The 20,325-nt window shown below is 43.1% G+C and overlaps 1 long non-coding RNA gene across 3 annotated transcripts; it reads left to right on the top strand.

The window, feature by feature from the left end:
* Positions 1 to 2,332: 2,332 nt before the first annotated feature.
* Positions 2,333 to 7,118, top strand: LOC146891266 (uncharacterized). Of its 3 annotated transcripts, none has more exons than XR_014997815.2 (4): positions 2,333 to 2,586; positions 3,127 to 3,335; positions 3,877 to 3,982; positions 6,751 to 7,118. It is a non-coding gene; the product is annotated as an uncharacterized LOC146891266 (long non-coding RNA). The 3 variants fall into 3 exon arrangements; XR_014997814.2 differs by having other exon boundaries at positions 3,877 to 4,031; XR_014997813.2 differs by having other exon boundaries at positions 3,877 to 6,033.
* Positions 7,119 to 20,325: the final 13,207 nt, after the last annotated feature.

Here is a 20,325-nt window from a genome sequence, read left to right as displayed (position 1 = left end):
TGCAACTGAGAGTTTTAAACCTTTCTCCTGGATTATCGATGTTATAGTTCATGAATTTTAAAGAGCTTTATTTTTGTGTGATTGAAATTATACATTCTTTGTTCAGTTAGCTTCTTCTCCCCAGAAGTCTCATGTATCCCAGGCTGGCCGCCAACTCATTATGTAGCCAAGGATGATCTTGAACTTTTTTATTTAATTAAAATATAACTACATCATTTTCCTCTTCCCTCTCCTCCTTCCAACCTCTCCTATGTTGTCCTCCTGATTCCTATTCTTTAAATATTTTTACATACATATATATGTGGGTAAATATGTAAATGCAAGCTGTTGAATCCTTTTGGTGTTGCTTGTATGTGTGTTTTTTAGGTCTGACATCTTAGAATTGGAGAACTATTTAGAGGGTTCATTTCTGGTGAAGGCTAATTCTCTCTCCTCTCTCTCTCTCTCTCTCTCTCTCTCTCTCTCTCTCTTTCTCTCTCTCTTTCTCTCTCTTTCGTCTTTAATTGCCTAGAACTCTTCATCTAGAGGTGGGGTCCTGTGTGATTTCCCCATCCGTGTTGGCATGCCAACTGGTTTTGTCATTTGTTGTGACTTCATGGGTGCAAATTTAAGTCATGTACAAAAGACTCAATCTTGAAGTAGACTTCCAGGTCTGCTGGCTCTTACAGTCTTTCTGCCCATCATTTGCTATGTTCCTCATGCCTTGAGTGTAGGGGTTACATCATAGATATAATAACTGGGTCTGAGCACCCCACAATCAGATCTTCTCCGCATTCTGACTAGCTGTGACTTTGTGTAATTGTTTCCATCGGCAGTGACGAGAAGCTTCCTTGATGTGGGATGAAAGTGACTTACCTGTGGGTATAAGGAGAAGCGGTTAGAATGCAGTTAAGAATTACACTGGTTTAGAAAATTGGCATTAGTAGATTCTTCTCAGAGATCTATGACCTCACTACCGCAGTTGGCCGACTAGTTTTATAGTAACAGGCATGATTTCCCTTCTGACAAACAGGCCTTAAGACCATTCAGAGCTTGGCTGGTTACTGCCAAGATGTCGGTTCCACTGTTGCACTTTTAGGGGTATCTTGCTGTGCTGACCATTGTTGAGGTTCATGGTCATCACAGCTGGGAAGGACTCCTGAATGCTTTCTTCCCTTAAAGGCTTGCATAGCACCTCTGGTAAGAGACTTTCAAGTCAGGTCTAGCTCTGTTCTTCAGAGTCCTATGTCTGAAGTACATGGTATCTTTAGCAATAGAGATTTATCTTTAACTTCTGGAAGACAATCAAGGGCAATAGCAATAGCCTACATTGTTTTGGGAGTCTCTTAGACTCCCTTGATGAACAACTTGAGATCTTGATCTTTCGATTCTCTTTTCTCTGCCTCCTGAGTGCTGGGATTATAGCCATGTACCACTTATGCCTGGTTTATGTGGCTGGTCCCAAGGCTTCATGCATGCGAGACAAGTTCCCTACCGACTGAGTTACATCCTTAGCCCTTAGTTCATCTGTAAGTCAGACTCATTTGACATGTTGGCCCTAGCCTAGATATTACAACCTCATTTATGACAATGGAAAAGACTACTAAACAGTATCAAGTTCAGGTATTCGCCAGTGCAACTTGCTTTACTTTCTTGTAAGTCTATAGTCAACAAATTAGCTGGAGTTCTAGTACTCCTGATTCATTTGGGAGGCCATTCTACTTCCAAACAACTATAACAGCAAATATTAGGGAGCTGATAACATACAGGCCTGTTTATTTAATCCAGAACAGACAGGAATAGGGATATATGTGACATCATCTCTCACTCATCCCCTTTAATCATTCTTGAAGCTGATAGCTAGCACGTCTGATTAATAGTTGGCAATACTGACATAGTTCACAAGGCCATCCAGCCAGAATTAGAATGTACTACGCTCCCTGAGAATGGGCCAATTGACTTTCTGCCCTCCATCTCACATTATATGAGGAGAGGACGTTGAATTTGGCATGCACTTGAGTGCTGTCTCTGTGTAGGACATATGCATACCAAGAAAAGCTGTGCTTTTGGTTTTTACATTTTTCCTAGTTCAGTGAGGGCTAACTCCCCCCCCCCAACACATCCTGGGGTTGAAAATGTTTTTGTTAGCAGTTATGCAACCTTATGAAAAAGCATGGTTTTCTCCAAATTGGATATACTGTAAATTGAAGACATTAGTCGTAGCTGTGCTTCCCCACCCCCACCCATTCGAGACACATGCTTTAATACTTTTTTATCTTCAGATCAGATTTTAAGTGGCTTGTTGAAATACCGGAGACGAAAAACAGTCCGTATAAAAACCAAACAGGTTGGACGGCTAATATTTTTAAAGGCAAACTGCGTCAGAGAGAGGAGAGATGGCAATATAATTTTCTCACATTTCAAGCCCCCAGGCGTACAAGTAGAATTTAACAAAACGCAATATGACGCAGCCTTCCTTCATACGTGCTGCCTGTCTTTATGGAACCCTTGTCACTGGTGTCGTGCAGCAATCATCTCCGTGGGGGATGCAGAGGAGAAGAAGGCCTCATCTTTGCCCCCTAAGAAGCTTACAGCACCTTTGGGGAGGTAAGACAAGCGTGAAAGGTTTAATAACAGCATGGTCTATTAAATCCATGACACGAGACAATAAGTGCTTCAGGGATCCAAGAGCGAATGGCTTTGGGAGAGCCACAGCGAAGCAGCAAGCCTTCAGCTGCGTTTTAAGGCCGAGTACAGCTTTGCTATAGGGGAGAGGGGTGTGGGACAGGCGGGGCTCTCAAGCCTGAGGAGAATATTTAAGAATGCAGGGTTGTGTGACCGTGTCCATAAGGCGGCAACAAGATAGCTTGGCTAACGTCGAGGGTCCGTGGGGTTGCTCTGGTGGTAAGGTGGGACTCTTCCATACTCTCTAAGTGCTGGGCCTTTTATTGACTTTATTGAATATTTCCGACAAGCCCGCTATTTCCTAGGCTTATGGGTAAGGAAAGTGAGACGTAGATGGATCATGGGATTTGAACAAAGGAAGTAAGGCTAGCTGTTCACTGCACTACTAGACATGAAGTAAGGCAACTTCAGGGGTGGCTCCGGGGTCACTGCACCATGAAGAAGCCTTTGTTTTATTTTCAGCTAAAACTTTATGGTGCAAGATGTGCATGCCCGGAAGCATTCCTGTCTTTCACTTTAATCTCTGTGACCTTAAACTGAACAAGTTTAGGAATGGGCCGGCTCCTTGTGAATATGGATTGGCTCCTCCCTGGATGAAAGCCCCATGCTTCCTTTGTTGGAGGCCAGTATTGGTTTGGAAAGGACTCTCTTGGCCTCCTTGCCCGCTGCAGGTAATAAATCTTTCCCCACTCTTTTATGTCTTGGCGATGCTTATTTTGTCTCAACAGTCACCAAGATGCAAGCCCCTTGTGTTCAGTTCCAGCCAGGTTCAAATCCCTCACTGTTTCCTCTATACCAGGCCCTTGAAGCATCTTGCAGGGGAATTGAATGTGGTTCAGCACAAAATAGAGACTAGCTAAAAATACTTTGTGCCAAAGAGACTTAAATAAATTATTTTCATGATGTGTCAGCAAGCAGTAGGTATTAGAAGGACCAAGCACTGAAGATTGTTTTAGAAACCATGTTTAATTTATTTTATTATTGCTATGTGTTTGTGAGACGGAAGGCAGAAAGGGGGGTACTGCCCACAAGTGCGGTCAGAGGTCAGCTTTTGAGAGTCGGTTCTCTTCTTCCCCCTCAAGTTCTGGGGATCAAACTGAGACCGTCAGGCTTGCCCAGCAACAGCTTTACCCACTGACCCATCTTACCAGCCCCTTAAAACTATTATTTTATTTAAACATTTTAATTGCATTCATTTATTTATTTGTACAGGATTACATTGAAGCACTATTTTAAGATGCCTAGAGGAACTGGTCCAGAGGCAGAAATGAGGAGGTTCCTGAAGACAAAGATTTGAACCTGGCTGTAACTGAACACGGTGGGCTTCCATGTGCCACAGCACACGTGTGGACTTCAAAGGACAGCGTGTGAGAGTTCTCTCTTACCAGCGGGTCTCAGGGCTCAAACTCGGATTCTCAGGCTTGGTGGCAAGTGCTTTTACCTGCTGAGCTATCTGGCTGACCCCAAAGAAATTTTCTTTAAAAGGGCTTTTGTAATTTCTTCACACCCCCTTGTTGTCCAGCGCAATGTCTTACATGTCGCTATGACCCAACTGTTAAGGTCTGAACATGAAGGATTTTCCACTGGCTCATGGGTTTGAACACTTGACTCCCGGTTAGCTGTGTTATCTTGGGGGAGAGGGCTGGAGGAAGTGGGTCACTGGGAGTTAGATTTTGCAGTTACAGCCCAGCCCCACTGCCAAACTCTGTTTCATGGTCTCTGAGGTTGTATGTTTCCATCACATCCATCATGGAGAGATGAACTCCACCAAGCCGTCCCCTCCAGAGTGGACTGTCCACCTCTCAAACCATGAGCCAAAATCAATCCTTCTTTAGATTGTTTCTGTTAGGTAGTTGTCAAAATGATGAGAAAGTAGATAATATGTCCATAAATATTTGTTTATATAGAAGACATCATAGAACTAGTAACCAGAAGATGTGTTCTCTGAGCCTGGCTGGGTATTGCGAATATCACCAAATGAGGTGATAGCTGCGTGACCTTGAACATGTCACTTTACCTCTTTGTTTGTTTGTTTGTATTTATTTATTTATTTATTTACTTATTTTTGAGACAGGGATTCTCTGTGCAGCTTTGAAGCCTGTCTTGGCACCAGTCTGTAGACCAGGCTGGCCTCGAACTAACAAAGATCCGCCTACCTCTGCCTCCCAAGTGCTGGGATCAAAGGCGTGCACCACCATTGCCCAGCTGTCACTTTACCTCTTTGAGGTTCAGTTTTCTTATCTGTTAATATGAGGCTCATGGACTTACATGGCATCTCCATGGAGATGATAGACAATGTGATTAAGTAGCCTTCATTATTATTGTTCAGGAGGACATCCATGAATTATCTTAATTAATTCATAATGCCTAATGAAGAGTCTTCCATATCAAGGCTGCGCTTAGTGAATGGGTTTAGGAAGGTAAATGTTTCTAAGACAGGAGAGTTGAAGGAAGGTGATGGGAACACACTGGCTAGAAGTGTTCCCAGTGGCCCCAGTGCGAAGCCCGTATCATGTGGAGCTGAAGGGAGACAAGCCAGGCTGTGATTTGTCCCATTAACACCTTGATCTCTGGTGGCCCGAGATCTTAAACAAGCATGAAGTGTGGACTGTACCCCACTTCACTCAAATCTCACTGATAGTGAAAGTAGAGACGTCACATTTGAGTTCAGGGTGCTTGGATTGTGTGTGTTATGTAATCTTTTATACCATTTTAGTCTTATAGAAAATAGTTGTAGTTTAATCTTATTCTGAAAGAGTTTCAGGTCTTTTATAAATTCATATTGCCTAAACCTTATATCAATACATATTCCAGTGGAGAATGAGTAGTGAATTTTGTCTGATTTCCAGAAGATAATGAATATGAACTTTTGTCTGATCTTCATATTTACTGAAGCATCATTATCTAGTCTTATTTGCTGAAGACTGGTGTTTTGAAATCATGAAACAACATAGCTTCAGTTTTTTCCTGATTGGAAAAAAAAAAAAAAAAGGTTGAGTCTCTACAGTGAAGAGACCGTAGGAGCCTCCTTGTCTCCAGTGCCCCCTCCGCTCCGTCTCTGTCGTACTTTAGAACAGCTGCAGCGCTCCGCACGTAAAACACGGCATCAGCTGTGGTTAAATATTCATGGCCACTTGCTATTTGATGCACATTTTTTTTGTTATTATTTTTAGCAAATACCAGAGTGTCTAATGATTCATTTAACCCAGTTTGCGGACTTCTAGTGTCTGATGTTTATCTGTCAACAACAGATTTCTATTCTTGCTTGAAGGGAGCATCAAAGTTTTGCTGTTAGGTGGCCACCCAGCCTCCCAGAAAAGCTCACCAGAGGTCCCCAAGGCTTGGGTTTTAGGATCTCCAGAATCAGAGGTGAGAAAGTGCTGCTGCTGAAGGCAATGCAACGAGGAAGATCCTCTGCTCTCGGGGCCTGGTCCCTCTGCAGTCCGTGTGGAAGAGCAGGGAGAGAAAGACCAGAAAACAAACCTGCTCATTTTCTTGGTTTGGGATTTTGTTTTTGCTTTTTTTTTTTTTTTTTTTTTTTTTGGTGGTGGAGGTTGTTGTTGTTGTTTAGTTGGTTGGTTGGTTTTTGGTTTTGTTTTGTTTGCTATGAAAAGAAGGGTGCATTTCAGACTTTATTTTCTTAGTAGCGCGAGGGGAAAGGAAGCCAAGGAGCAGGAGAGTTATTTTCCAGGCTGTGTGGCTCTGGCTGGCAGGGCTGGCTTTCCAGGTATGCAGCCTGGCCTCCGAAACACCAGCAGCAAGGCCTGTGCTCAGCTGACTCTGTGTCACGTTGCTGGCGACTTCTGCACTGAAGACCTTGCATTTCAGTTTGCACAAATGATGTAGCTGGTCCTGTGGCTTAGCGAAATATGTGATGAAAGCGATGCATTTTTCCCCCCTCAAAGCAAAAGACTTGTTAAATAAAGCCGACTGGAGAAAAGAAGCAACAAAAGAACCAAGGGAGGCAGAGGAGGGAACAGAACATTTCAGGGGCAATTTTTTTCTCGTGACAGAAGAAATGTGGTTGGAAAGAGAAATCATATGTGTGTTTTCATTACATTAAAAATCTTGTTTTCTTTTGTATAGGGAGGAGGCATGTGGCAACTAGACAATAACTTGTGGAACCCAGCCCGCTCCTTCTGTTATGTGCATCCTGGGAGCTGAACTCAGGCCATCTTAAGTCACTCTTACCCACGGAGCTGTCCTGTCAGCCTAAGACATTGCATATTTGCTACTACTTCCCTCTGGCTATTTTTAAAGTGACACTTAATATTATTCTCATTGATGAAGTATGGTATGCCATGTGACTACATCACACGACTTCTATATTCCTTTTCTATACACACCATGCATCTGTTTTATTTTGAGCTGCTAGTCTGTGAGCAAAACCTGTAGGTTTGTTTCACACTCCCCAATGGCTATTATTAAAAAAGTATTTTTATTGATATTTGAAAGCCAAGAGTTTTGTCGTTGTTTTCATTATAATAAAACAAATAAGAAAAACAAAGGTCATTTGTTCCGAGCTTGCTGTAACCTGAGAATCAGTCACTGATGCCTTACAGACTCTGACCTACAGGAAATGGCAGCTTAACAATGGGTTGAATGACCTTAGGGTTCCTGACTGGAGACTGCTAGCCAGGGGACTATGTAAGTAAGCAGAATTGGAGATCTTGCTCAGTACTGAAGTACTTACTTGGCGTGTGCAAGACCCTGGACCCAGAGTTAAGAAAAGGCCTCAGACAATTACTTTGGGGGGCAGCATCTCCTATGTTCCAGGTTAGCCTTGAACTCACTAATGCAGCCCAGGATGATGTTGAACTTCTGATTTTCTATCTCCCACCCCTAAGTTTCAAGAAGAAAAGTAGGAACAAATATCTCTAGAATACAATGTTTTCGGCCACCAACTCTTAACAAATATCTAAGCATCATTACTACCTTGCTTGCACCTTGTAGACTAAAGAGTGTTGCATTCAACAGTTTTTGTTATGCCTTGGTTCTTCTTGGCAGACAAGGATTTACGGCTGACAGCTGTTGTAATAGCACTCGACAAGTCCTAAAGTCCCAACTGAATTAGTAATGACCTCCCTTCTCCAGTCAGGTTAGAAAATATTCATCATTTATATCATATTAATTACATCAATAACATGGATCAAAAGTTCAAAGCCTCCACCACGACCACGACGTAAAGTTAGTAGGAATCAGTGTCATGCCTGAGAGCTAGTGACTAACACTTTAAAGACAGTAAAAATACGTGAGGAGTACTTCAGTCATGTCAGCTGACTGGTCTGTCTCCTTTCCTTCTCTCTCTCTCTCTCTCTCTCTTTCTCTTCTCTCTTTCCTGCTGTTCTGTTAAGACAGTAGCAAAGTCCCCACACTATCCATATCCAGGCTGTCATGGTAGCTCTGTCTCTACCTGGATCCTGGACTGTCTACACATCTGCCACGGAGAGTCCCACATCCTTCCTTGTTGTTACATCCTTCAAGATCTCAGTACCTAGGCCAGGCACAAGCCTTTTAATCCCAGAACTCGAGAGACAGAGGCAGGCCTGGTCTACAGAGCGAGTTCCAGAACAGCCAGAGCTACACAGAGAGACTCTGTCTCAAAGGAAAAAAAAAAGTCTCAGAATCTTAGTACCACAATAAGCAAACTTAATGTATGAGGTCATTTGCTATGTGTATCAGTATATAACATACTATATAACATGCTATATCTGATCATTATTTTATTGCATTTAATCAGTGTGTGTGTGTGTGTGTGTGTGTGTGTGTGTGTGTGTGTGTGTGTGCATGCTATGGCATATGTGAAGAGATCAGAAGACAACTTGCTAGATTCAAGTCTCTACATCCACCACGTGGGTCCCAGGGATCAAACTCAGGTCATCAAGTCTGGCAGCAAAGCCTTGCCTGCTGAGCCATCTTTCCTGAGCCATCTCTCGGCCTGTTTGATCATTTAGCGATGTCGAAACCACCACTGAGAAAGAAGTTAAGCAACTTGCCCAAGATAACATCACCAACAGAAAGTGTTGGCCAATGACTTCATGACCTCCAGGCTCTCTTTCTCCCTTAGCCATTAGGCTTTTCTGAATGTACCAAGGGCACAAGATTCAGAATCCAACTAGCTTGGCCAGGGGCTATCACTTACAACATATGTAGTCTGGGGCAACTTGGTGGTGTGATTAAAAATAACTAACATAGTTGTAAAAAAAATAAATAAATAAAAACCACCATCTTGGGCTAAGTATGAGCCATAGTCACATGAGGGAGATGCCTTTATCGGCTTTGTATTACAGATGGAGAAACAGCAGCATGCCCAGATCCAGACACTGAACAGTAGGTCTGGGGTTCCAACTAGGCAGACCTGGCTCTTTTAACTTCTAGGTAAGGCAATTTACAGCACGTGTCTAGTGTAGAATCGAAAACAGGGTGAGAATTCAATAAATGGTATTTACATAGGCAGAATAAACTTGAGGCTAGTTCTCTCAATCCTCCATCAGCTAGAGTCTCTTCCTTCCCATCAACTCATCAGTGATCCCCAGTTTCATCTCTTGTGGATGAGCGTGTGTGTGCGTGTACGCATGCATATGTATACAATGTTGTATCATGTAGCAATTTCCTTCTAGATTAAAACTTTCCATTTTTAAGTGAGGTTCTTTAAGACCCAAGATGTGAAACAACAGAATATTTTAAGATAGAATGTTCAAAAGGGAGATGTAACCCCAGGATGTCCTAACCAGTGAGCTCATTATGATACAGGATAGTAACAGGGAGGGAATAGGATGTTGTAAGGTAAGGTGAAATGCTCTATCCTGCAGGGAAGTAAACAACTCAGTAGCTTCAGAAAGTCCATGAAACCGACAGGAATCACTAGGCCCCTCCCTCCCCAAGGACATATAAGAGGTAAGAAGTGCTGGGAAAACACTCTCAGATCAGCCAAGCTGCCTGGAAGAAGGAGACCAGCCCGGAAGGGACTCGAACCAACTGCGCCTCCTGAAAAGGACACTCTCCAGTCTGCTGAGCTCCCTGCAGGTGATGCAGGGCTCTCCAGGCGCCCAGCTCTTGTGAGCTATCACCCATGCTGAGGTGGACTTCGGTGATGCAACCATCTTTGAATTATTTCTGCTATGGTATGGATCCCCTCATCCATATTCCTTTAGATAACCTTAACAAGTTGGACTTTGGTGGTATCCTTACGTCACTCTTTGGTCAGTTCCCTATTTGAGGTAGGCAGACATTTATTCATGTCTGCCAAGAAAAGCTTCACACAACAGGAAGTGTGGTGTGTGTGTGGGGGGGGAGGTGGTAGCGGTACTGGAGATCGACTCCATGTCCCCATGCGTTCTAAAGAAGCATTCTCTACCACTGAGATATAGTCCCAGATCTACCTGTCTAGCTTTGGCAGCTCAGAAAATGAAGTTGGAAGAGAAAATTCTCAGAGGTCAGAACACCTGAGTCCCGACTTTGCTTTCTGAGCTAGGCAAGGGCAACCCAGTGCATCTTGACTCTTCCCGCTCTTACAGGGGAAATGGGGATGGTGTGTTTCCTTCCTGCTTGACAGGCTATCTTGAGGGTTCAAGGCGTCACTGCATATGCAAATACCTCGAGAAAGTATCAAGTAGCGTTGCTTTATTTGCTTTGGGAAAGTGGTTTCGAAGCTGCATCCGCAGGTGTATCTTGAGATCAAGAGCTATTTTAAAGGAGGAAGATCTATCTCGCCTTGTGGTTTCCAAGGTTTCAGCTCTTTGTTCCGTCGCCGTGGGCCTGTAGTGAGGCGGAATAGCACCACAGAAGAGTATACAGCGGTGCAAGGCATCTTACCTCGTCAGAGCCAGGAATCCGAGACAGGAAGGGAGCAGGGACAAGCTCATCCACTGATGGAGTCAGAACCCTAAAACTTCCTCAGATCCTCTGGTCTAAACACCACTGTACTGGTAACCAAGACCTCAGTGCACAAGCCTTTTAGGAGTATTGCTCATATCCAAACCATAACAACAGGGAGCCTGACCCATCTCTCCTGTAGGAACCGATTGAAGGCAGAAAAGTAGCCAGAAAGTTCCATAAGAGGCAAAGGCATAGGGGTGTGGAGTAGCAGGGGAGCCCCAAGAAGCCGGAAAATTGTTATATTTTTTGGGCTGAAAGTGAGGTAGTGCAGGTGAGAAGGGCCTTGTAGACTGACTGAGAAGTTCACATTGTTTTGCTCCGGAGCCAACAGAGTAATGGGGTGATTTAGGCAGATTAATAATGCAGGTCGCATCGTAAATCCTGTGTGGTCGAGGGGAAGATGGAATGAAGAGAAGCAAGTAGGGCCGAGTGTGGTTAGGATGGAGGCCTCTGCCAGAGTCGACAGTGGGGGTGGAGGAAGGAAGACTCATGTCAATCCTTACTCAGAGGGCAAGATTGGCATCACTTGACGATGAGTAATTAATGTCTTCGGAAAATAAAAATCGACAAGTTTGATGACTGATTCTTGGCACAATGCTATAACCAATTTTTAGAAACGATAAGTGAGTGTTTAATTTAGAAATTGAAGTGGTAGATTAACTTAGCGCCTGAGTAAGTGCTTATGAACAAATCATACCAAGCGTATCTCGTTTCCTTCTTTAGAGAGTACTTTTGCACCAAGAACAATAAACATTTATTTTATAGAAGTTGAAAAATGTGGCCAGGTGGTGGTGGTGGCGCACGCCTTAATCCCAGCACTCAGGAGGCAGAGGCAGGCGGGTCTCTGTAAGTTCCAGAACAGCCTGGTCTACAAGAGCTAGTTCTAGGACAGGCTCCAAAGCTACAGAGAAACCCTGTCTCAAACAAACAAAAAAGACATTTTACTGTTGTTTTGCTGTTGATATTTTTTCTCTAAATTTTCTAACATGGTTGTAAATGTTCTATCTACTGTCTTCTATTAATATTATAAAGATATTTATGACAAAATATTTGTGTCTATCACTTTAAATGATAATTGTATTAGGTTTCTCTGGTGAGACAGAGCCAACACAATGAACATATATTACAAGATCAGGTTTATTAGATTGGCTTACACCACAGGGCCTAGTTCAGCAAAGGCTCTCTGTACACTGGGGAAGATAATGACCAAGCAGCTGCTCGATCCGTGAGACTGGCCACCTCAGGAGTCTCAGTGTGCCGCCGAAAGCCTGGAGAATTCCTGGGAACAGCTGAGTTCCAGTTCATGCTGAAAGGCCCAAGAAGCTGGGTTCTGATGTCAGCAGCCCTTCCGGCCTGGAAACGCACTTGTGACCTGCCCATGTGTCTTAGCTGATTCTAGATTCAATCAAGTGGATAATCAAGATTAACCATCGCAGGCGGGCCAGATTGCCCAGCAGGTGAGGGATCTGCTGTCAAGTCTCATGACCTGAGTTTGATCCCCAAGACCACACAGCAGAGGGAGAACTGCCACAGGTAATGTTCTCTAACTTTCAAATGGAGGGCACCTCCCCAAATAAATAAATACGACTGTAACTTTTTGAGAAGCCATGTCTGACTTCCCGTGCCTATAACTCCAGCACTATGGGGAGTGAGGCAGGAGGATGGTGGAGACTTCCTGGCCGCCAGCTCAGCTCCAGGCTCAGTGAGAGGTCCTGTCTCAAGGCAACAAGGCAAAGAGCCATAGAGCAAGATACCCAATGTCCTCCTATGGCCTCTGCAACTGTGCAAACTCCCATGCACATGGGCATACACTGCCCACAGCCTCAGTCTCTCTATCTCTCTCTCCATTCTTCTCTCTCTCTCTCTCTCTCTCTCTCTCTCTCTCTCTCTCTCACACACACACACACACACACACACAGACACACATACAATAATTTTATAGCGTCAAAATAAGTTAATATGCATATACTTTTGTATATCAAATTTCCTTCCAAAAGGATTGTGACAATAAAGCTACTAAGTAATAAGGGCTTGTCTATTTTGAATTATATTTCTTATAATGTATTATTATCAAAAACAACTAAATAAAGGCAGGAGGTGGTGGCGCATGCCTTTAATCCCAGCACTTGGGAGGCAGAGGCAGGAGGATCTCTGTTTGTTCGAGGCCAGCCTGGTCTACAGAACTAGTTCCTGGACAGGGTCCAAAGCTACATAGAGAAATCCTGTCTCACAAAACAAAAACAACAACAATAACAAAAAGAAACAACAACAAAAAAGTAAAACCACTTACTTGATTAATAAAATACCTATTTTCTTTTACTTTTTGTTTCAAAAATATAACTAAGTTTGCATATGAGGAAAAGGCAAATAGTATAAAAAGGCATGGATAAAAAACAAACAAAAACCAATCTTCCTCCTTCTACCAACTACAAATATGTCCTCCTCTCCGAGAGCAATCACCGTGGAAACTTTCTTGAATATATCTTTCTGAAAAAAAAAAATCTCACGAGCCTTTGCAAGCTCTCACTAGGTGCTATTTATATCTGGCTATTCTGGGTCTTGGACACCTTTCCATGCCAATGCATGTATCTCTAGTTCACGAAAAATCACAATATACTTAACTAGCTCTCTAATGATTGACATTTAATTCCCTTTCAGTGATTTGCTATCATAAACAATGCTGCAAAGAGCATGATGGAATTCGTGTACTTGTGTGGGATGAATCCCTACACGTTAAACTACATTAAACTTTGGATTTAAAAACGTTTGCGGCAATAGCTTCTCAGCCTTTTAGTTGAGATCAAATGTAAAAGTGTTTGCGGCAGGTCACACTCTCATCAGCATAGTGTAACTTTTTCCTTCCCTGCAGCTTTGCTGGTCAAACCCTTGAGTTTTCATCAAGCTGATGTAGACAAAAAATACTCTCTCTCCCAGACCTAAGCACCGTTTGGACAACAGTAACATTCACTTTGCCTACTTTAACCTGGTTCTTACTGTTCTTGGGGTACTTGGTAGCCATTATTACTCACTTTATATTTGGGTCCCACATTCTTAACTTTCTCGACAATTTCAGTTCTGTGCTAAATGAAGAAATATTCCCAACTTTGGAGCCTCCTGCTCCACCCTAGTCTCCCCTGAAAGCAGGCAGGAGTTCCCTTCCCCATGATAGATAGGGTCCACATGACCAATGGCAGCTGGAATTGGTTGTGGAAGATATATTTCTGGCCCTTTTCCATCCCTTCAGATTAAGAGAATCTCTAAGGGGAAAGTTAAAGTAGGCTAGAGGGTAACACAGTGCAATATTCCTGCAGGCTGCCCTGAGACCACACAAACAGTAAAGATATGAGACCACCCAAAACTGGCTGGGACCAACATGGCCAACTAAGCCTACTGCTGGGACCAACAAGGCCGAGATTACTCCCAACTGTCATTTTTCAAAGCAGTGGCATCTCCATGTCATTAGACTTGCAAAATTGTCTGTTCCTACTACGTATCTGACTCCATTACACATCAAAAAAAAATCTCACAGAAGGGCAAAAGGGGGGCGCAAATCCTATTTTAGAGAAATCTCTATCAATTTCTGAGTCTGCCCTACACCACGTCCTTAACTCATGAACAATCCTCCCCTCTATTAAAGCGTGCCCATACAATCCCGTCCAGAATCCTAGGTAACAATCTTCCTCTATTAAATCATGCCCATACAATCCCGTCCAGAATCCTGGGCAACAATCCTCCCCTCTATTAAAGCATGCCCATATGATCCCACCCAGAATCCTGGATAATGTATCTTTTCCAAGAGGCTCACATTCACCCTGAGTGTGTACTTTCACTGTGAAATCACACATCCTCCTGATTCCTGATACAAATTCAAGTGTGCATTCAACTCAGAGATTGATTGACCTCCTGATGTGTGCTCTACAGCGCTTGTGACAGCAAAGAAACAAAGCGAAGGACCCTGCTCTGTAAGAACTAACGTTCTAGCACAATAAACTCAATATACAAAAAGTTCCCCTGGTAAGTTCGAGGTGGTAGGGGTTGGGGTTCTAGAACCTCTGCCTCGCAGCCTCTCCAACAGAAAGACATTACTGCCTGTGCTGGTTGGGTGTTTGTTTTTTCAATGTATTTATTTATGCAGTTTTGAATGTTAACGTAAGTGAGGATTGGGAAGAGGGAACTTCAACTGAGAAAATGCCCCCATCAGATTGGCCAGTAGGCAAACCTGTGGGGCCCTTTCTTGAGTAATAGTTGAAGTTAGAGTGTTCGGCCCACTGTGGGTGGCGCTACCCCTGGGCAGGTGATCCTGGCTGGTATAAGAAAGCAGGCTGAGAAGCTGTGAGGAACAGGCCAGTCAGTAGTGTTCCTTTAGGCTCTCTGTTCCAGGTTGCTGCTTTGAGGTCCTGCCTGGACTTTCTTTCATGATGGGCTGTAAACTCTAAGATGAAATCAGCCCCTTCTTCCCCAAGTTGCTTTTGGTAGAGGTGGTCATCACAGCAACAGAGAGGCTAAAATACTATCCTTGCTGCTGCGGGGAGCAGTGGCTACTTCTTAGCCACAGTGGCTTCTGTTGGGATGTTTAGTTGGAGCATCTGGTTGAGGGTGCCCAGGGCACATGCCAGCACTCTTGCTGCACAGGTGGCTGGGAAAGGGAGCATAGAAAGAGTTCGGATTCCGTGCTGAATACAGGGCCTCTCAAATAGTGGGAACTCCTCAGTCACAAGGAGGGATTCAGATGCCGAGCAACTAAAATAAACAAATGTCCATACGTGTGGCATTTTATTTATTTTCACTAAGACCTGGAAAAACCTCAGGAAATAAAGGTCCCTAAAGAGAAACAGAGCCATGGCAGGTGTAAGCAATGGACAGGCAGAGGTGAAATAAAAATTTAAGGGATGTGGGACCTACGGGAATAATTTGAAATGACACGGGTGTGAACACGACATACTCCTGAATACTGGAAGAACTGGGAGGAATACAGAGCTTGCCCATGTGAACAGAAGGGTTGTCCCACGGAAGACTGAGTGTATTTCAGAAGCTGCAAAGGACAGTCACATTCATCATGTATCCAACAAATATCAAGGACCTGATATACACAAGCTGCTGCCCTAGGCACAGGAACTACAAGTGAACAGGGCACATAAATTCCTATGCTGTAAAACTGGCATGTTTGAGAGCAAATGATAAAAAGAGTTACACACATATATTTATAATGAGAGTGCTGGATGTTATGAAATAAAATAAATCAGACACACACACACACACACACACACACACAACAAGGCATGAAGTATGACAGGTAAAGCAACTGGAGGAGGCCTCCCAGAAATGGTGACAGCTAAGCAGAAATCTGAATGAAGGAAGAGATCAAGCCTTGCAGACGTCTGGCAGCAGAAATGAAACCCAGCGCAAAGGCCCCGAGGTAAGGACACACATAGCTTGTTTGGAAAACACTGAGGAGTTTGTGTGGCCAAAGGGTAGCAGGAAAAGAGGTTAGAGAAACAATAGGGATAGGGTTTATTGCCATAAGGTCAAGGTAAAACATTTGGATTTATTCTGAATACTAGGCAAAACTTGAACTGAAGAATGGCCTGATTTTGTTTCTGCTTTCTTAGAATGATTCAGGGTGAGGACGTCTGCCACATGGAAATATGCGGTAGAAAGGGCAAGGTAGAACCAGGGAAACCAGCTAGGATGTGTCTGTCACGGTCCAGGCTGGAGTTGGTGGTGGTAGCAGCAGGGTAAGAATTTCAAAGAAACATAGTGTAGAACATACAAGATAAGCTGCCCAGATTTCAGACAGCCTGAGTCCTTCTGAAGGGGGCTCTGTATTGGCAAGAGTTTGGTCTAAACTCAACAGTGGTTCTCGACCCTTTTGGGGGTTGAACAACCCTTTCACAGGGGTCGCCTAAGACTGTCAGAAAACACAGACAATTTGCATTATGACTCATAACAGTAGCAAAATTAAAGCTGTGAAGTAGCAGTGAAATCATTTTATGATTGGGGGGTCAGCAGAACACGAGGAAAAGAAGGGTCGCAGCAATTGATTGAGGACCACTGCTCTAGAACATGGGCCACACTGGCCAAACCTGGCCTGCTATTAGTCTTTCAGTTTTACTGAAATACAATCACACTTCCTTGTGGCTGCTTTGATAGAGCTGAATCATTACAACAGAGGCCACACATATGTCCTGCACTAAATATTTACTCTTGGACTCATTCCAAAAACAGTTTCACTAAACTCTAACCTAGAAGACCTCACAGGTTCCTGCCCTGTCCCCTCTGGGTTTCTCCTGAGAGGCAGCAGGTCACACATTTCGGAAAACTGAAGGAATTCCACATCTGTATATCCCATTACATTTCTCTTAGTGAGCAAGAAGAATGTTTGTACAAGATACAAACCACTCTTAATTACCTAACGAAAGGCAGTCTGGGCTTTCTTCTACCATGCAAACCACTGGAATTTGCAACGCAAATAATCCTTGTGTTTCTCTTACATAAAGGCTGGAGCAAAGTGGGGCTGCCAAAAGCAGAAATTATTCAGAGGCTTCAGGGTGCTTTCTTAGCAATGGGTTCAAGACTCCCTAAGAAATGAAGGAGACGAGGGGGAAGTGGACAAGGAACAACAGTACAGATCATACATACTTCTGGTGAGCCCATGCCAATAAGACGTTGGTCTTTCCCTGTTGCCTCTACCAACAAAAGCAACAGTTGGACTATTGTTTTGTCCATCAGGATCAACGATGAGGAATGTTTCTTTTTGGTTTTTTTTGTTTTTTTTTTTTTGTTTTTTTTTGTTTTTTTTTTTTTTTGAGACGGGACCTTACTACGTAACTCAGGCTGGCCTGGAACTCACAGTCGTCTGGTCTCAGTCTTCAGAGTGGTAAGACTACAGGTGTGCATCACCATGACGCAGATGTTAGTCATCTGGTTTTTTGTGTTGTAATTCTTTACATTGCTGGCATCTGTGTGTCTATCTTATTTATATTTTCTTAAAAAGTAGTTCAGAAGCAATGTTTCAGATAATCCAAAGACAACAAGGAAAAATCTCCCAAACCTGATCCTCATGTGGATCTGTGCTAACACGTGATCCGTTTGGTTCCCTGCTGAGCAGCCTCACTCCTTCTATTTGTGTTCCTTTTACAAATACATTAATGATTATGTAGAAATCCTAAAACAGTTCACTGTTTGCTTTAGGAACTGCCTGGACCCAGCATTTGAGCAGCACCAATAGTTAAAAAGAATCATTACTTTCCTCTGGATTTTTAGTGATACAATGTAGTGTACTCATCAATTTTAAATGGTTTCATAGAATATTAATAAGACTGCTGCATAAACTCATACTTCTGAAGCTTAGCTTTTAAAATTCTTCCTAGAGCACCCTTCTTCAAATATATCCAGGGCTGGAAGCTGTTTGGTACGTGACTGTTCATTTGTGTATACACGCCCATGTTTACTCAGGGCTCCTGAATCACTTAAGACCGACTAATCTATGGAACCATTCTGGGCTGCACAGCAAGCCAAAATACAAACACCACCTAGGAGAAATAGAATGCTGGTGAAGGAGTTACATAAAACTTGCCCAAGCAACCTTGGATACTTCTGAGCTCCTGGGGTTTCCCATCTATAAAATGCAAGTCTTCTGCTCCTCTGCCTGTGTGTGTGTGTGTGTGTGTGTGTGTGTGTGTGTGTGTAGCTCACTAGACCAAATTATCTTTTTTTTTTTTTAATGTGCATTGGCGTAAAGGTGTCAGATTCCCTGGAACTCGAGTTACAGACAGTTGTGAGCTGACGTGTGGGTGCTGGGTCCTCTGGAACTTCGGATCCTCTGCAAGAGCAATCAGTGCTCTTAACTGCTGAGCCATCTCTCCAGACCCGAGATCATGATTGGGAATGGGTTGATTACAAATGGATGGCACATAGAAACTAGTTACCAATCTAAATCATCTTGCCTTATATTGGACTGCAAATTTCCTTGGAACAATTCTATGTCCAAGGAAAAATATGGTCATTGCTCAATAATGGTCTCGGTAAGAAAATCTTGGAAGTCAGGGTATGAATACCAAGATTTTACTACTAACCTAGCATGGATGATAGTTTTGTCAACTTGACACAACCAAGAATCTCCCAGGAAGAGAGTCTCAATGAGAGGTCGTCTATAGTGTGTTGGCCTGTGGGATGCTTAGGTGGCTTGTTTTAGTTGATATGGCAAGACCCAGCATGCTGTGGGCAGCACCATTCCCTAGGCATGGGCTTCTGAAATGTGGAGAGTGGAGAAATTGAGTTGAGCACAAACAGGCAGGAGAGCATATACGCATTCATTTTCCCCCTGAATCGTAAACCAAGTAGACGCTTTCTCCCCCAAGTTGCCTTTTGCTATATTTTAACATAGCAACAGAATTGAAACTAGAATAATAATTCATAGCAGGTTACAGCTGTTTTCTTATAGTTGTTCATGTTCTCCAAGTCCCTCTTAAAATATAAGATTCTGATGGGCATTTTTTTTTCTTTTTGAGACTACAAAATAATTACATTTCTCCCTTCTTTCCAAATCCTCCCATATACCCCTCACCACTCTTCTTCAAATTCATGACCTCTTTTTTATTATTTCTTATTGCATACAATAACAATCATGTACAATGAACATATGTATGTTCATATACATTTCTAAATATAACCTGCTCAGACTGTATAATGTTAACTTGTATACGTGTTTTCAGGACTGACTTTTTAGTCTTGGCAAATCAATAGCTGTGCTCTTCCCTGAAGAAGACCATCTCTTCTTCTCCCAGCTTTTCCTCAGTTGCCTATGGTTCTTTGTGTAGGGTTCAGGCCTCATGGACTTTTTCCCTGTCCACTTTAACATGTCCATTGATACCATCCTTGTTTATGTTTGGGAAGTTGTATTGGTGAGACTTTATAATGTAGTTTCTGACATTACTAGGAGACACAATTTCACAGCAAATCCTGATCATCTGGCTCTTGCAGTCTCTGCATCCCTCTTCCTCAATGTTCCCTGAGCCTTACGGGTTTTTTGTTTGGTTGCTTTGGTTTGGTTTTTTTTAGAGAAAAGGTTTCTCTGTGTAACAGCCCTAGCTGTCCTAGAACTAGCTCTGTAGACCAGGGCCTCAAACTCACAGAGATCCACCTACCTCTGCCTCCCAAGTGCTGGGATTAAAGGCGTGTGCCACCACCGCCTGGCGAGCCTTATGTTTTGTAGACATAGCCATTGGTACTGGGCTCTATGACTCTGCATTTTGATGGGCTGTGGTTTTCTGTAGTGGTCTCTGAGTATTACAAATAGATGCTTCCTTGTTGAAGAATGAAGACCACACTTATCTGTGGGTATAAGGACAAATGCTTACAGATTATTGTTACGGATTATGCTGGATTAGTAAAATTAGTAGATTCTCCTCCAGTAATCATGACATCACTGGCACTGAGTAGTTAGCTAGGTTTTCAGGACAGGAATGTTTTCCTCTTGCTGAACATGTGATAGGCAAATTTTCTAAGTTCTAAACAAGATACAGAGTTTGACCTGAAACTTTTGTTCTCATCTTTTCAAGAGCTGTACAAGGGACACCAAATCCCTAAAATGTACGGTGCTTCTCCCAGCCCCATTTGGACAGAAACAGGATATTTGAAGTCTAAAACAATCCCAGAAACTCAAGACTTATGGACAGGATCCATATGACAGCCCCCAAAGGCCCACTTGGAAGAAGTAGAATCCAATTTCAAATGCGGTAAAATGATGTATAACTTGGTTATTACTGATATAAATGGAAATTT

Source organism: Myodes glareolus, chromosome 17 (assembly GCF_982192425.1).
Source record: "Myodes glareolus chromosome 17, mMyoGla1.1, whole genome shotgun sequence".
NCBI lineage: Eukaryota > Metazoa > Chordata > Mammalia > Rodentia > Cricetidae > Myodes > Myodes glareolus.
The sequence above is the reverse complement of the archived record's forward strand: the minus strand, read 5'-3'. Positions and strand labels throughout refer to the sequence as shown.